Source organism: Aegilops tauschii, chromosome 7 (genome assembly GCF_002575655.3).
Source record: "Aegilops tauschii subsp. strangulata cultivar AL8/78 chromosome 7, Aet v6.0, whole genome shotgun sequence".
Lineage (NCBI taxonomy): Eukaryota > Viridiplantae > Streptophyta > Magnoliopsida > Poales > Poaceae > Aegilops > Aegilops tauschii.
In genome coordinates, this window is record NC_053041.3 from 99,802,320 (window position 1) to 99,817,976 (window position 15,657).

Consider the following 15,657-nt stretch of genomic DNA (forward strand, 5'->3'; position numbering starts at 1 on the left):
CCGGGCCCGAGACGAGCGATGGACCGCAACCGGGGAGGGCCAACCCTTTGAAGAAGGTAGTGCCCGAACGAAGAGGAGAGGAATCGAAGGTCAACGGGGGCGCTCACCGACAGGCCGACGCTGAAGAAGTCCGGCCGTCGCCGTGAAACGTCCCTGACCACCGCCGTGAGTCACCAGCAAGCCGTGGCAGCCCACATCCACGCCGGGGCCCCGAGGAATTGCTCTGAGCCCCCCGCTGACGGCCATGGGCCAGATCCGAGGAGCAGGCCGGCAACCACCGCTGCCTTCTCCCGAAGCCGCTACCATGACGAAGGAGGACGGCGAAGGGAGGACGGCGAAGGGAGGGGGGCCGGCCGGCGGCGCACTAGGGTTTCCCCCCGGTCGCCCGCAGGGACGACACGGGAGGAGGAGGAGGAGCTGGATATGTAGTCGGATATGGGTTATGGTGTGCTTGAAGTTGAGAGTGGCAAAGTTACTTGTAGTAGGATCTATGAAACAATAAATTCATCTGTTGCCTGTTGGTCACTTCCAACACACTAAAAATAGAAGCCCTCGCATTTCTGAAGGCCACTGCTAGTTTAAGAAAAAACAGTACTCATCTTTTGTTATCAGATCTCCAACTTAGTACGCTTGCACCTCAGAGTAGTGACCAGTGAAAGGAACTTATTATTCTGGCTATTACGATTGTTTACCTGAAGAAACAGAGCTATGGGGCCGAGCCTGACAAAAAGTTAACGAATTGCGCAAGTTTTTTTTTTTTAAATTACAAGTCATGTGATTTTTTGTACTCTGTTAACTTTTAGTATACAAAGCTAAGCTAGAACTCACTCACAAGACACAACTACAGATACTAAATGTTTTCTTAACCTCAACAGATCCTTTTCCTGATTCGTGTTCTCGGAACCCTGATAATTTTTTTCTGGCCTACTCACAGAAGCATATGGCTATTCGATTTATTTTTTAATATTATGAACTGCAAATGTAAAGAGACAGAATAGGAGAAATACACTGATGGAGATCTAGAGCGAAGTAGGGAAACTTTACACTGTCTTATCCCGCAGGTCATCAAGATGGCGAACAATAGCATCATCAGCCTCCTGTAAGCTCTGAAATGGCCCACCAATAGGAGGATACATATGAACAGATCCCTCACGGTCAGTTCTGAGGATAAATGTCTTGGCCCAACCACAAGGTCTCCGAGACGTAATGAGTGGCCCAGGACCCGGAGACCAGCGGCCTCCAATCTTATCATGAGATACTGCATCCACCTGCAGAGAGGAAGACGATTCCACCAAAATGTTGCAGTGTCGTCGAGAGCCTCCTTCAACGGTGAGACATCTGCTGCCTCTCGCGGCATCTGCCCATCGTCGTGAGCTGCCGACGGCTCCGGGCTCCTGAAGTGGAACAGACAGAAATACAGGATCATTGGGTAGAGCACCAGTTTATGTCGACTTATACGAGATGAATAACCCGGAGGAGGGGCGAGCAATCGGCCAGAAATCTGAATGAAACTACGCAATGATCTAGGAGTATGTGTTACGAGAACCCTCCCTTTGCAATTGCGACCCGCAAGCAGCCAAATTATCCCCATCTATTCTATGCTCGATCGCGACTGGACCAGGAACAGAAAACGGGTGGTAAATCGTGACATGGAGGGAGGTGTGGCAGTGGCCATACCGTGTAGCCAGCAGGCCGCCGCGGCGTTCCATCGGGGCGGCGAGGCGCACTTCCGCGTCCACGTCCTGGCGGTTGGCCATGGAGGTTCGGTTGGCTTGGTGGGGGTGGAAGAGGTACCGGCACTAGGATCTGGGTATTTTCTTTACCAAAAGGGCTCCTGCGTTGCGACAGGAGAAAAAAAATCATAATCTTCAATGGGCATGATTACATTTTGTTACATCACCAAGATACACTATCACTCATAATTTCATGAAATCATGAACATTTTTTTAAACTCATGAACATATTTGAAATCATGAACACATTTCAAATTCATGAACACTTTTACAAATTTTCAAACATTTCCTAGAATCAAGAACATATTTCGAATTCATGAACACTTTAGAATTTGTTTTCAAAATGTCGAACATTTATTGAATAAGTAAACATTTTTAATTAAAATGCAAACATTATTTGAATCCACAAACGTTTTATGATTTATTAAATATATTGTTTTTGCAGAATTCTCATTATTTTTAAAAAAATTGGAATTTTTTTGAAGTCCCAAATTATTTAAAGTAGAAAAAACAAAAAACAAAATATAAAAAACTGGCTGCCCAGAATGGACCGGCCAAAACGGGCGCGCTGCGTCTTCTGCCAGCGCGCGGAGCGCAATATAGGAAGTTTGTACTGCTGGGTTGGCCCACGCGGGAGATTTCCGTGTGTGAAACATTTTTTTATCACTTGTAAATGACATTGGTGGGTAATGTTTTGGAACTTTGGGGCAATTTTCGTTACGTACCGCAAGAAGTAATAACCCCTTTATTATTAGGTATAGATTCGTTTGGCCGAGAAGAGGAGATCGGGGGATTTTTTTAACAATTTGATAAAATGCCACACTTTTCCTCCTGCTTTGACTCAATGGCACACCTTTCTTTTTATTGGATGCGCTGATGTGGCGTTGACAACTGGGCCGACCAGAGGGTAACGCAGCGGCATCGAGCGGAGGTCCAAGCCACCGGTGTCTGACTGCTGGGGCGCTTGAAGGGGCGGCACCTTTTCTCTTCGGCCGGCGAGGGAGCGGTTGTAGCACGGTAAGATGGGGTAGACAGGCGGAGTGCCGGGGAGCCATGCTTCGATGCGACATTGGTGGGACAGGCGGTGCGCTGGGGAAGAGGCACGGCGAGGAGAGCGAGGCGGCGGCGCTGTTCTGTCTTGGAGGTTCTGGTCGCTGTCTCTCTAGTGAGGTTCGATCGAACCAGTAACCGGGTCAAAGCGATCGAAGGGTAAAATCGTCCTACAAATTTTTACGTGCGGGCCTAAACCTAAAAGTTGAACGAAAAATCCAGTTTGTGCCATTTTATTTAGCCATGAATCAAAAGTATGCCATTTTATACAATAAAAACAAAGATGTGTCATTGAGTCAAAGTAGGAGGAAAAGCACAAGAACTGGTATCTCATACTTACTAGTAGAATGCCCGTGCGTTGCCACGGGCCGACAAATGATCTATCACAAGCCCTTCAAATACAATTGTTCAGTCATTGCATTATTACTTCACTATGTCGTCACCCCACTCCAAATCCACCTAGTGTTCCCTTCAAGTCTATCAAATTATTGAGTTCCATCATCCCTAACAAATGCACCAACCGATGAATACATGCCGTTTGGCTTCATATCTACATTGCCACCCAGCCCAAATTCGCATATGTTTTCTCCAAGTTCGCCAAATTTTCATAGGCATTTCCATCATCTCTAACTTTGAATGTCTTCCAGCATTCGTGAGCCTGTCCCTCCTAAAAGTTCTGACAAATTGAACAATTTTTTCATACAATTTAGAAAATGTTATACATAAAAAACCATCCCAAATTTCTCTCATTTTTCTTTTTTAAGCATTGCATGAGAGTTGACAGTTCCACTCGTATGAACCCTCCTACGCCAGGATTAAAATCACTCGTACAAAGGAAAATAGCTAGAATAGTATCATATGCACATAATGATCAAGGTGTAGCACTTGTGTTGTCGAATTAGCTGTTATAAAAACAATTTGTTTTGGCTTTTGTCCACTACAAATCCCATGAACAAAGTTCTTCTCACTTGAATTGACGACTCATGCGGCATATTTCTATTCTATTATGCAAATTATTGCATGTATCGTCGTCCCTCTATCTGGCTACTACGAAACCACTTCATGACAGAGCATCCAGTCTCTGCTCTCTGCACTCCCCTTTTTCTCTCACATGCTCGTGTTCCCTGCCCTTTCCATTGACACCACAACTTTCACCAAGTAGGCGATCCCTGCTCTCTGCAAACAAGACTTTCCTGGATAACATACCAACGCGATAATGCTTCCCTCGTCGGCCGATAGTTGAAGATACAATGGAATGACAAAGTGTGGATAAAGAAATCCAGAAAAGCAAGGTATGGGTATTTACATTCTCTTTCCAATAGGGAGCATATTAAAAAAAAGTTAGCATAGCTAATACCGTTGCTCACATCTAACTCTCTGTGTCAGCTTAAATTCTGGATATCACAAATAGCTCGGGGTGGCGTTCATGATGGTCTCAATATGTCAGATAGTTGGCAATTGCCTGAACCATTTCAGCCTTCTAAATCTCTCACGGTCCACACAGGAGGAGCGTTTCCCAATGACTGAAGAAAACATGGAAAAGTGAACAGCACAAGTGCATAAATTTCTTTAATTACAAACCTTGAAATTGAAGGCCACTACTATTTCAACCGAAGGGAAATTTCCAATGATCTAATTTCATAATATTGGTCCAAACAAAGCTTTTTACCATCCTCAATATGTGTTTAACTCCTTGTTGAGAAAATATGTACGTTTCAAAATATTTCAAAATATTCCTTTCACCATGCTAAATCCCTTCCTATTCTCAAGTTTTCACCGCCGCATAGGCAATAAACACACATCTTGCGAACAGTTAATTATCAAGTAGAAACAGAAATAGAATTCCCGAAACAACCACAATCATGTCAATCCTAAAAAAAAATAGAATATTGTTACTATCTTGCTATTACTAAGCTTGCGGTTGCACTTGAGAAAACGGTGGCAATAAGGGCCGAGGAAACAGTTACTTAAAACAAATTATACACTTATGTATACGGAAAGAGAAACCAGACTTGTCAATATGATGTTGGAGTCAAACTGGGTTTCTTCTCTCTAGTAATTTCTTCCTGGAAAGATGATAAAGTAACTCATGTCTGCTAAAATACAAACATGTGGATCAATAGATAATAAAATGACAATGAAAGTTATACCAAACTCGCAAAAGAGATGTTAACCTCAGAACCTTTACTGGATGGTTGGTGCACGGGGCAGCATGACAGAACCGGGAAGTGAGCTGGGAGCGGACGGTCGATCTGGCTGTTCATTGCGTCGTGCTATAGTCTTCTTGTCCAAATATTTACATGTTTAATTGAATCGACACCTGCCAAAGTAAGCACGAATAAATGGAAGGAGTATCAGACGCCGATTCGGTTTTAAGTGCTAAGAAATAAAAATTAACGTGGGAGGCAGCAGCGGCGGCAGAAAAAAGCAAAGCCCCAGGCAGCCTGTGGGGCACTGAAGCACTGTAGCTACAGTGTTGCTACACTACCCAAAGGAAGTGCATCTCACGCCCCAGGCAGAGGCCCGGGCTGCCTGGGGCCTGTCTCCGCCACTGGTGGGAGGGGTGGTGGGAGGTGAGACGAAGATAAACCGGACGAAAATTAACCAGACAAAAAAAACTGTGGAGGCTGTGTGTTGCTACGGACAACATTTAGCAATTTCATCGGCAAATCAGCGAAGAGTTACTTGACATCATAGTTGAATGTCCATGCATTACAACAAAATATATATATTACTATGATGACCAAAGGCGTAAGAAAAACGAAAATCAAGCATAACCAAATAATTCCTCAACTATTGCCAAAAAAATCTCGCAACATAGAAATGAAAGAAATCGCAGCATGATTATTATGAACTTAGTTGCTGAACACATGGATGATTTAACTTTTTGTCGTTGGTATGGTAAGTAAGTATAATGTTGTAAAATTTATTACCTCATGAGATCAACATATTCGAAGACATCAGGCAACTCCAGTTATATGAAATTTAGACAACCCTAAATGACATACAACTGTGCAATGTTCACATTGCTCGACCAATTTGAGATCAATCTTAACTGAAGCCTGCCTTTGACTAATTCTCTACAAACAGAAAAACATCGAGAGAAATCAGTGCAACTTCTCTGAAACAAACTACACAAAAATAGACACAACAACATCACCTCGCTCGTTTGACACCCCCCCCCCCCCCCCCCCCCGGCCTGGGAAGCTACCCTCCTATCTTGTGATCCACAGGAAAAGAACAAAATCAAAATCATATATTATCTCACAAAAATGCACCTAACTGAATATGAAGCAAAGATGAAAAGATCCATCACACCCATACTATTCGATCCGGGATAATGAGTTCAAAAGATTGCCGTCGTTGTAGACCATCCATTGGCACAAGCACATGACATAGTATGCTATCCCATCCTTGATGCAAGTATCGCTTTCAGTAATTCACTCTTGATTGGTGGTTGCATCACCGGCGTCGCTCTGCTCACAATTCAAGTTGCCCTCGTTGTTGCCGACCGGCCTCGTAGATCTCATCTAGGTTCTCCTCCCCGCCATCGCAGAGGGAAATAGTTGAGTGGCACTCTCGGTTCTCATGACGCTTTCAGTAATTCACTCTTGATTGGTGGTTGCATCACCGGCGTCGCTCTGCTCACAATTCAAGTCGCCCTCGTTGTTGCCGACCGGCCTCGTAGATCTCATCTAGGTTCTCCTCCCCGCCATCGCAGAGGGAAATAGTTGAGTGGCACTCTCGGTTCTCATGACGCTGCTGTCGTCGTTCTACCAGCACATTGCACCACCGGCTTGTTGCTCACCGCTGGAGCACATCATGGTGGCTTCTCTAACGTATTATTGGCTATGGTTGTGGCTCTGGCCCAGCTGATAAGGCCACACGCCGCTGCCCTTGATGGTGCATCTCTTGCCATCGTTGTCCCTGCCCGTGCATTGCGAGAGATCTAAACAATACTAATACATGTTCACAAACCTGAAAAAACATCATCCTATTTGTAAAATCCTTCCAAATTGGTAGGGTTGTTTTTGTAAAATATCACAATTTACCTCAGACGCGTCAGATGTCGATCATATGGTCAGAAATGACATATTGCATCACCAACTCCATCTTTTATTGATAATAAATGAAAATAATAGCTATGGTGTTGATGATATAGCGCCGACTCTGCACGATCTAAAGATCCATAAAAAATTCTGCGCAGAAAATCACAAATAGGAAAAAGGTCAGATTATAAGTATATATCTGAACCTTAAAGAGATGTCTGACTCTTTTAGTAATCAGAGTTATAATGCTTCTAGATAGAAGTTTGTACATTTGTTTTATCCACAAAAAATATGGACCACCATCAAGAACATTTTTTCACGTGGGCGATGAGCTTGCTCGAACCTGCAAAAAAGGAATGGCCGTATGCATCACTCTGATGCAGAGGCCGGGGAGCCCCCCTTTTTGAAAAAAAAAAACTTTGAGGTTGCTCGAACCTACATAACCATTTGACAAAAAACAGCTTATCTGCTTACTAATCCCTAGATGAACTCTAGACATAAACAAACTCTGTATAGTAAGCAATTAGATGCAGAGCCTTTTTAACAGTAGGCCAGGTGATGAAAGGCAAGGATGAATATTATCTGGTGCAGACTCCATCGCACGAGGCTTCAAGAACGTTGTGGTCAACCACTTTTTTTGCCGTGGAAGGCAGCAGCTTCCCCGCCGGAGGCAGGAGGCCAGCACTTCCTCGTCGGATCTCATAGGGACGGGTATCGATGGAGTGCTTCTTTGCTGGATTTCTCATGAAAGGGCCTCCTCCTCGTCGGAGCAGGGGAGGACGCCCTTGCATCAGCCTCGTCGGCGGGAGCGGCGTGATAAACAACGCACGTCTCTCCAAAATTAATGACGAAGCGAACGAGAAGGCGCTGGGTGCAAGGGCGTGCTCATAAACGTTGGCAACTATGAGGTGATTGAGTCTCCCTCGTTATCAACTTCAAGCACGTTATCAACACGATCTACCGAGAGCGAACGAGAGACGAAGACATTCCGGCGAACCCCAATTCCGGCCACCACGCACACCCATGCATGTGCTGGAGCGATTGGATAAGAGGAAGGTAACCAGCATGTGGAAGGGAAGACGCATGGAATTCCTCCCGAAGATTGCCGATCATGGCCTGATTGCTGGAGAAGTCGACTTCCATGCCGCTCACTGCAAAAACATCAATCAGGAGAAAGCAAAATCATTGTCTTTTGTGATTAACATCAATGATTTAATAATTAATTTGATTGTTTTCACTTGTATGCTATGCACTCACGCGAGTCACTTCCATCCGAGCCTGAGAAGAATTCATCTATTCCATTTCAACTTCAGTAGCATGACACCGTCTTCAGCTGGGAGGAGCATACACAAGGGAATTAGGGATGAATGGAAGTCATGCACAGGATCAAGCGGCGCATACAACCATGCATATACCAAAGTCTTGATCTAATTGATATAATAATCAGGTGCTTCTTTCCTATTTTAATACCTTTGGCTCTCGTCATTGAGGCGCACGCAGCAGCACAGATGCATCCACATCGGTGCGCCCTAGCTCGCCTAGCAACACCCGCAGCCGTGTTCGCCTTGGCTCCGGCAACATGTGCACCCGCGCCACAAGCCCACCATCGCCTAAGTGCGTGCTTGCCTTGGCCCTCGGTGCGCGACGACGGCTCCTGGCGGGCTATGGAAGCGGCGGCGAACAACCGCTTACAGCGCGGCAACCAACGGAAACGGCTGCGGCTCCGCACAGCTTGTCTCCAGCGCATTCGCGCATGTTCGTGGCTCGGCATCTTGCCGCCGGGCGGTTACAGGCTCTCAAATCCGACCAAGGGATCCACGCCGCGGCCGCCATCTAGCACGGCGGGGATGTCGTCATCGTCTCGTCCTGGTGCTTGGTCTTGTCGAGCGCCCAGGTGTATGCGTCGTTGACGATGCGGAGGTCTGGATCGAAGAGGATCCGATCTGAGGCCTCTCATTCAGTCATCTTCCTTCCCGATCAATGTCCATCTCTCTAAGGAGAATGGGAGCTGGGAAAGGAAAGAGAACGTGAGAGAGGAAGGGGATTGGCATCCATGCATGGGTTTTCTGTCTCTCAGTTAATTTCCTTCCTTTCGAGTGCGTGCAGGAGAAGGAAGGATGTTTTTTCCGTTGCATGGGGGATCGAGGGGAGGTGTAGGGATGTCTTCGCTCCGTCGGACTAAGTAGAAGAATTGAGCGATTTAAGGTAAGGTTAATTAATTTTGATTTGATTTTTAGATATTGACCGTGATTGATTCTTTCACATAAATGCATTACTAAATAATTTGTGCCAGCATGGAAAGTTCTGACCCGTTTAGATTTTTTTTCGTTGTGTGAGAGGGTGACGTGAAACTAAACTGGTGGGGTGGGGGAAGGGGACGAAGAAAAACCAGCGAAAATAAACCGTGGATACTATTCACCAACTCAGACATTAGGAGTAGAGATCGGGACTTCGGTTTCCACTGGGACCGAGCAATGGTACACACACGGGCATCTCATTTACGGGGTCAACGCAGAGGCTGAGGTGGGCTTTTTTGATTGGGTGTAAATCAGGGTGAGGGGCCCACCCAACTGAAATTGGGGGGTGGGGGGGTGGGGGAGCAATTTTAATTATTTTTTGGGGTAGCAATTTTAATTAGTTGGAAAGAGTCTGTAATAGCCTATAAGCTGTAATAGTCCGTGCATGTACTACTTTTGGACTGGGCATGTCTTCCATGTCTTGATGGTGGCTATCAGCCCTTGCGAGCCCCCAATCCACCTGCTTCCCGTAGTGTTCCCCGAGTTCGTCCTAGATTTCGGAACATGGCTGTCGTCAGTCGAGCAAAAGCTGATGATGAGTCTGGTAAACCGCAAAGGCGACTGGCCATCTCTTCTCATAACGTTCCTACTACTATTTTCTTCCCAGGGCAACGAGAATGTTAACATCACTGGTTGTGACAAAGATCTCACAGTTGAAATCGTCGTCTGCGAGGAGGACGAATATGACATGAATGATATTCTCTCACAAAGCAGACACCGTGACGGTTCTATATACAGTGGTGTGGACTTACTTTGGTGGAAGAGAGAGTATCGTATTGCGGACCGTAATGAGACCCGGCTAGAGGCAATGGCATTGTCAGATGCGGCGAATTGCATCGTCCATGATGGAACTTGCATGACTCATGATGCTTTTAGCATGCTGCAATTTTACTCGGTGGACTCGGCTGAAATACGCGTGGACAGTGGCTTATGGGTACATAGCGATGCGGGATGATATCGATCCATTGCTTAATTATGTAGTAAATATTAGCAGGGATGATCCCATCATTGTGGAGCAGGGTTCTCTCATACACATGACTGGCCCTGAGCGAGGGATAGATATGGCGGATAGTGATCTAATTGAATATGACACAAGGACAGGTGAAGAAGAAATAGATGACCTACAATTGATCGATGGTGCATCAATCATAGGCTCTGAAGGCAAATGGGATAAGCCATTCACATTTCCCATCTCTAGCGATGGTGGTGCCGTCGACATAATTTTATCCTCGACGTTAAATCCACGCTAAGCTAAAACGTCAATCAAATCCTCGACGTTAGCGACTAGATAGGTCATGGGCGGGCTGAAAATTCCAACCTCTCCCAGTTTGTCCGAGATCAGATCGTAAACCGAGTTTCGATCGTACAAGATTGCGAGTTTCCGAATTCAATCTAACGTCTCGCTCACGAGAGTCTTTTCGCTTTCAGCCATGCCCCGATCGAATGTAGGATCCAATGGGAACTTCTCCGAGGTCCGATCTGACATGGCCTCGGGCTCTTCCTCGCCCAGGCTAGATGCTTGGTACGTAGTGGCAGTGCCCGGCTCCAGACTCAAGGTCGGATCCAAGGTAGGTATCGCACCGTCATTCTGGGCCTGGATTAATTCCAAGGTCTGGGCGGGTGTGTCAGTACGATCCTCGATCTAGTCTGACACCAGCTTGAAAACGCAAGTTCACCACAAGAATCCGTGATGTATTCCAGATTTTCAAGTCTAATGATCCGGCCTCGAGCGAATTTCTCGACATGGTCGAGGTGACCAGTCGAATCTGCATGGAGGATAATGCTACCGAAGACAAAAAACTGTAGTGGAAAAAAGGCCAAGCCACAGCCGATGCCATCATCGATCTAGAAACGCCATTGGGTCGCTTCGACTATGCAGAGAGACTTGCATGGGCCACCAATTTTGGAGTTAAATCCGGAAGATCTCGGGTAGGGGGTCCCGATCTGATAGCCTTGACATGATGGTAACAAGAGACACCTTGTTTACCTAGGTTTCGGGCTCTCTCGAAGAGAAAATATCTTACACCTGCTTTGATTGTATTGTTGTGGATGAGATGCAAAGTACAGGTGATCTACCGCGAGATCGTATGTGAATATGTTCGTCCGTCGACGTCCCTAACACCTCGGTTTATATAGATACTAGGGGTGCCTAGGGTTACACATAAGTCGGTTGCATCTAGGAGCAAACGTGCCAGAGACTATCTCTAAACCTTGGAGTATGCGCCACGTCTTCGAGTCGTTCCTTCTTTGTGTTCTTGGGCTAGACAAACGAGGCCCACCAGTTGATGAGTTTAGGGGGGCCCTCGGTCCAGCACAAAGGATTGGTAACCGACATGCCGAACACCCCCTAATCCAGGACTCCGTTAGTTGGACAAAGGGTATATGAATTTCATCTCATCTGAATATAATTTGCCATGGTCATTTGCAATGAGCAATGATACTGAAAGAAAATTGCAAAACAGAGTTCTCTCACTGTTACTTTGAGTGCATTTTTCTCTTGGTGTGTTTTAAGGAAATAACAAGCTTACCTTTTAGAAAACAGGCACAAGGAGCGCCCGACTTTGAATTAATAAATCCAACATAGGCAAATGTTAAGGGAGTCTTACATTATTACATCAACCGGCCCTTACTGGCCAGATGAGCAAATTGGCGATCACAAAACAAGGCACTACTAGTTCGAACGAGCTAACATACAGAAAAGTATCTTCATGAAGAGGCACTTCTATGGAATGCATGAAGTCGTTTGATCTTGCACAAAACTTTAGAAGCAGCATCACCGTCCTCCCTCTTCCCCGGAGGACTGCTAAAAATAAAGAACCGTTTAAAAATGTAGTTTCTTTTTGCGAAATATTTAAAAATAGTTAACATGGTGAGATGGAAACATTCCTTCAGTAGTCATTATATTACAAGTAGTCCAAAGTGCCCAAGCTAAAGCACTAAATGTACGCCAGGCCAAACGGCGGCCTCAGGCAGGCAACACAGAGAAGCATTAGAGCTTCAGTCATCGATTGTGGGTTCCAAGTGTCACCAAAACATTCTCTGACATAGCTCCATAGGAACTTGGCGAGGGCTCATTGGAATAGGATGTGATAGACATCTTCTGAAGATCCACACAAAACACAATAAACCATTCCCAGACCGTGCCATTTTTGTAGATTAAGTGCCGAAGGAAGACGGTCCAAAGAGGCACTTTCGTAGCCCACAAGGCTTTGGCAAAACACACTACAGGGCCCTGGGCTAATTTAACGTGTAAATATTTAATTGTGAAGTTTCCCGAAGTCTTCAGGTCCCATCTGATCGAATCTTTATTCGTGGAAAGCGAGCCATCCAGGAGAAGACGCAGGCGAAAGAGAGTGCAAAAACCCAATGTTGGCATTGCCTGTGGTAAACACCTTGCTACAAGGACCAAGGTTTTGGTTACCAAATGAGGCGTTTTTACCGAGGGGGACTGATAAACGCGGTTACCACGGTTACCGAGAAATACCGAGAATATTTCGAACAAATTTTATAGTTGAATTTTGAATTCAAATAAGTGAATGAACGAACATTGGAACCACAGAGACCTCTCAAAACAGGAACTAGGTTGCTACCAACACGCCAGAACCAACTCTCATGGCATCAATTAGATCCTACGTACCTTACTATAAATTGAGTGTTTAAATTCAAAAAATTCAAAAAACTGGTATTTTTTGCTTGGTACGGGGATTTACCGAGGGGCACGGAAATACGCGGTAACCATGGGAAATCTCGAAATTTTGACCGGTAACTAAAACCTTGACAAGTACCTCATGATCCGACGCAAAAACAGAAAGTGACGGGAATTTGGCGCAAAGTGGCTTGCCCGAAATCCATGTTGACACCCAGAATTTAGTGTCACGGCCATTCCCTACAGAGAATCTCACGCTAGATTGAAGATCTCTTTGCACTCCCCGCAAAAAAAAAAAGATCTCTTTGCACTTCTCAATCCCATTTCAGATTTTTTGAATGGTCCCATTCCAGATTTGAGAACCCTTGGTTCTACAGGTAAAGAAAGATCCATTGGGAAAGTATTTAGCTTTAAAGATACACTAGTAGAAAAAGAGGCTTCCATACGCCCCCATTAGTCCCCAAAATAATCGAACCGCGACCAAAGGGGTCTTTAGTCGCGGTTCGGGAGGAGACCCGCGACCAACTATCTGGGCCCAGCGCGCTCGGTCGACAGCTAGCGGACGGGAGGGGCTTTAGTCCCGGTTGGCCTGGCCAACCGGGACTAAAGGTCCTCAAGCTGGCCCGAAGGCCTTTAGTTGCGGTTGGCCAGACCAACCGGGACTAAAGGTTAGTCCTTTAGTCGCGGTTGGCCAGACCAACCGGTACTAAAGGGCCCATCAAACTGTACCCCCCCCCCCCCCCCGACCGCCTTTTCAGTTTTAGAAAAACCAAAAGAAAATGATGGAAATGTCAAAAAAAATAAAATAAAATAAGTTTCTCATGTGATATGTGGTCTAGTTGTTGGGAAAATTAACAAATATGAATTTCGACTTTATTTGCAAATCTCTCTGGAATTTCTTAAAATGGGCATAACTTTTGCATACGAACTCGGATGAAAAAGTTTTTTATATGAAAAATCATCTACTCGAAAAGTTACATCCGAATTTAACAAGGGAACCCCGTTAAACATTTTCAAAATCCTCAAAAACCTAACAGAAAAAAAGATACTAAATAATGGTCAAACTAATTATTTCAGTTTTTTTAGATCTGGAGAGGCAAAAAAATTCAAAAAAATTCAAACAATGGTCAAACTAATTATTCTAGAATATTAGTGTTACTAAATAATTATTTCAGTTTTTTTTTAAATTTTGGTCAAATCTGGTCAAACAGTGGTCAAACAGTGGTCAAACAATGGTCAAACTAATTATTCCAGAAATATTAGTGTTACTAAATAATTATTGTTTTTTAAAACAATAGTTTCAAACTCAAACAGTGAAATGTGTCACTTCATGCTCAAGCTAAATTCCTGAGGGTTAATAGAATTGACATCCTACTATTGTCAGGAAAACAACAAGTGCAGACTTGGAAACGAGGGAGAATAGAACCCGGAAGTTAAGCGTGCTCAGGCTGGAGTAGTGAGAGGATGGGTGACCGTCCGGGAAGTTAGATGATTTGGAATGATGAGGGGTGATTAGAAATTAGAGGATAAATTGAGCAGTGATGAGGGGTGGTGATTAGAGATTAGAGGTTAAAATAATTCAGAAATTTGAAAATAAAAAAAATAAAAAAAATTCGCAAAGAAACCAGGTTTAGGGGGGCTAAAACCCTAAACCTGCGGAGGAGGACTTTAGTCCCGGTTAGCCACGAGAACCGGGACTAAAGGTCCTCCGCCCCGACGGACCCCTGACGCCCACGTGGACGGGCCTTTAGTCCTGGTTAGAAATTAGAGGATAAATTGAGCAGTGATGAGGGGTGGTGATTAGAGATTAGAGGTTAAAATAATTCAGAAATTTGAAAATAAAAAAATAAAAAAAATTCGCAAAGAAACCAGGTTTAGGGGGGCTAAAACCCTAAACCTGCGGAGGAGGACTTTAGTCCCGGTTAGCCACGAGAACCGGGACTAAAGGTCCTCCGCCCCGACGGACCCCTGACGCCCACGTGGACGGGCCTTTAGTCCTGGTTAGCCACAAGAACCAGGACTAAAGCCTTTAGTCGCGGTTCGTAAGAGGCGTGACTAAAGGGGGGGGGGGGGTCTTTAGTCGCGCATATTTAGTCCCGGTTGCACAGCCGGGACTAAAGGCCCATTTTCTACCAGTGATACAGGCCCAAAGGCCGTCGTCATTCTGCGCAATCTCCCAAATCCACTTAGTGACTAGGACTATGTTGATCTTTGTCAAAATGGAAATCCCTAAACCTCCCTGGTATTTAGGTCTACAAAAGGTTAGCCCATCTAACCATGTGGTATCTACGTTTCTTAGCATCCACTTCCCAGAAAAACGAGCTCTCACTTTGTCAAATTTCATGTGCGCTTCTTCCCCTAAGATAAAGAGACCCATCACAAATGTGGGGATGGCGGAGAGACAGGTGTTGGTGAGCGTAAGTCTAGCAGCAGAGGACACATAAGTTTCCCCTGCCAAGCTACCTAAGTAAGGAATTGGGGATATTGAATGTTTAATATATTTACAGGTGGGTTTTCATGTTTGCACAATCTTAAACAACAGCGTAGTATGCACAACAATACCTTGGAGCCTAGCTGGTACCAATATATTTCTCCCTCCTTCCTTGGCCATTAGAATTTCTACAGAATTCCTATCTTCCAAATTAGTATGAGACAAATAAAAAGGTGGAGTCACATCTGGCCGCTTCAGTCTTCAACTGTACCCTGCTGGTTCGCTAATGGTGTTGCATGCTGAGGATCTTGTTTTTTTTGGGGCTGAAAAAAGCTTCGGCACGCGGATCATCTTTGAAGCGCCTTCTCATTTTCTCCAAAAAAGTTGGATCATCAAGGCACTAAAGTGAATTCACAACAAGCAGGGAATAATCAGTCAATTAACAAACCAT